A 3,075-nucleotide genomic window follows, 5' to 3' on the forward strand; every position below is an offset into this window, starting at 1 on the left:
GGACTAAACTTAAGCTGACACTGTGGAAGGTCTCACCTCAGAAGCCTCCACTGGCCGACTTGGGTCAGCATAACTATGAATGCAAAGAAAAGCAAGTCACACCCACGACTTGTTGTTGACACAACTGATGTACAACTCAAAGTGAGTCAAGAAAAAGAGGCAGGGGGGACTGGGGAGCAGGCTCCAACATGGTGAGTTTAAGAGCTCAGAAGGAGCGAGGCAGACGAGACAGTAATCACTGCCCCAAACCTCTTTGCTGATTTTCTTTAACTTCCAAGCAGCGACTTTTTTCTGGCCTTATGAACGTGGCAGATTTATCGATGTCCAGATTTCATGTCGCGTGAAGATAGCCCCAAAGAGTGCCTGTCACATGCAGAGAAATGTTGGTTTATGTATTATCCGAATGTATATGTGTGCACATGTGTGAAACAAACATGCGCACACGGAGCTGAGAGGACAACTCTGTATAGTCAGTTCTCTCCTTCCACCTTACGTGGTCGCCAAAGGGCAAACTCAGGTCATCTGAGCAAGTACCTCTACCTGTTGTACCATCTCCCTTGCCCCACCCAGAGAAATCTTTGTTTCCTAGGAGGGAATTATGTCCATGATAGAGGTCTAAAGAGAACATCCATTTTTCTAGGATTCCAGGGTGTTTGGAGCTCTATCAACATCAAAGTGAGAGTGCTACCCAAGGGCATGCTTGTCTCATGACCCCCAACATAGCCCACCTCCCTGGAACTGAGGTTCCTCATCACTAGTTTCCAGAATCAGCCACCGATGCCGGCTCCCTGGCTTCGTCCTCTTCCCAGGTTTCCACTAACGAAAATTTGGCGTGTCCTTCTGGAGGCTAAGCTGTAAATGTAACTTTTACTCATCAGATGTAATTGTCATCTAGGAGGCTTACTGCTGAATAGGCTCAACCTTTCTAATTCTTTCTGAATGGGTCTCATGACAGCTGGTTCAACTCAGCTGTTCTGGCTCAAAACTGTTCTCCAAGCTGACTGCTCCCTCAAACTGACTTCTCTTGGCTTCTCACTGAATTGCTCTGCTTCGAAACGTTGCCTCTGAATTTTACAAACTGACCTGCACTGACAGGAACTAAACGTAACTGAACGAGCTGCATGAGCTCAAGTGAACTGGACTGCATTTAACTGAGCTGCACCATAGTGCACTGAACTCAGCTCGACTGAACTGCCCTCCAGTCCTCACTCTCCTTACTTTGAAGACTTCATTTTACTATTTTTAAATTCAATACTTCTCTCTAAGACTGTATATATTCGTTTTCTTTCTTTTAGCATCTAGACATATTTCAAAACATTTTAATTTATTTTTCTTCCTCATTCCTTCATAGACTATTTTCTATGCACATTTATTTATTTCTCTTTTACCACCTCCAAACTTAATGTTTATTTTCATACCTAAGTTTCTATAAACTCTATCTTTTGGGGATTGCTAGTTCCAAGCATATTGTACTAGTTTTGAGGGTTTATTGTTTGCTTGTTTTGACTGGTTTGGTTTTGTTTTCAGCCACCATGGTAACCAGAGGGTCGCTATGAACTTCTCAGTCTGGACCTGCCTTCTGTTGTCTGCATGCCAGAAGAGGGCACAAGATCCCAGTATATATATGGTTGCTGGGAATTAAGCTCAGGACCTCTGGAAGAACAGACAGTGCTCTTAACCACTGAGCCATCTTTCTAGCACCATGGGAAACTACTTGCATTTTTATGACCTCCATGTTCTTCCTCTTACAATTAGATCAAAAACCTTTTCAACATACATTTTTTAGTTTGTTACTCTGCTTATGAGTAAGATGATCCATTCTAAAATATTTTTTTCTCTCTGTATAATAAGTTCAGTAGGCGAATGAGTAGAAAGTATGATAACTAAAATACAGTCAAGTTTGGGAAGAGTTTTGGGCCCGAACAACTGAGTTGAACCAGCCAACCAGAGTTCAGAAAGAACTAGAAAAGGTGAGCTTATCCAGCAGTAACCTCTGAGATGACATTCTCAGATTGCACCTGGTGAATAAAAGTCACATTTATATCTGGAACCCCACTTTGGGTACCAAGATTGGTGGGACTATCTTGGACACCCAGCAGTATAAATAATGGCATGGAGGCTTTTAAACATTTTTATGCTTAGGCCTTTTGCTTAGGCAGTATCCCATCTACTCTAAACTTAACCCAACTAACTAGTCTAGAATCCTGTTAAAATACAAGATCTTAAACATTTTAAAGAATCAATAGCAATTTATTGAATGTGCTCACCCTATGTGAGACAAATGTTAAATATCTGAGCTACCCAAAGCAGGATTATCCTCCAAGGCTGGAAAGATTTAACCGCAGCTGTGCTGGAAGCTAGTTCTCAATTGCAATGGCTGACATGGTGGTGAGAAGAAGCTGCAGTCATGGGAAATTGTAGTAGGTTGAAAGCTGTTAATGTCATGAAAAATCAATTGTTAGGTAAAGGATAATTTGCTGATTTATGACAGTAAATGCGATTTGATGACTCTATTATTATACAATGTACTTTATTAGTTAAATGCTGAGATAAAGTAGAAAAACAAGGAAAAGATCTATGTCATTCAAAAAGATTATGCAAATCCCCAAAGAGACTTTTCCTGACTCCCTGCATGGGCTAACATCTGCCATATACAGAGCTATATCAAATCCAGGTGTGAAGCAAGGACTAATTGAAAATTTAGCTTTCAAAAATGTAAATATGGCATATAGAAAAGTTCTTAGACCTTTAAAAGCTCAATCAGCACCCATGGATGAATGGATTAGAACTACTGCTGATATTAACCCTAATGACTATGTAATTGGACAAGCAATGATCAATAATTCTAGATATCAAAATGTCCATTGTTTTGACTGACAGAGGCGAGCAAACGGAGAAGACCAGAACAGAGAGGTAGAGGTAACCACATGGTAAGATGTAAGCTAGTTAGTTAACTTAAGTTTAGAGTAGATGAGAGACTGCCCAAGCTAAAGGCCTAAGTATAAAAATATTAAAAAGCCTCTGTATCATTATTTATATTGCTGAGGGCTCTAAGATAATCCTGCCCTACTAAGT

The sequence above is a fragment of the Mus caroli genome, unplaced genomic scaffold (assembly GCF_978045245.1).
Source record: "Mus caroli unplaced genomic scaffold, Mus_caroli_1 scaffold_14, whole genome shotgun sequence".
NCBI classification, from domain to species: domain Eukaryota; kingdom Metazoa; phylum Chordata; class Mammalia; order Rodentia; family Muridae; genus Mus; species Mus caroli.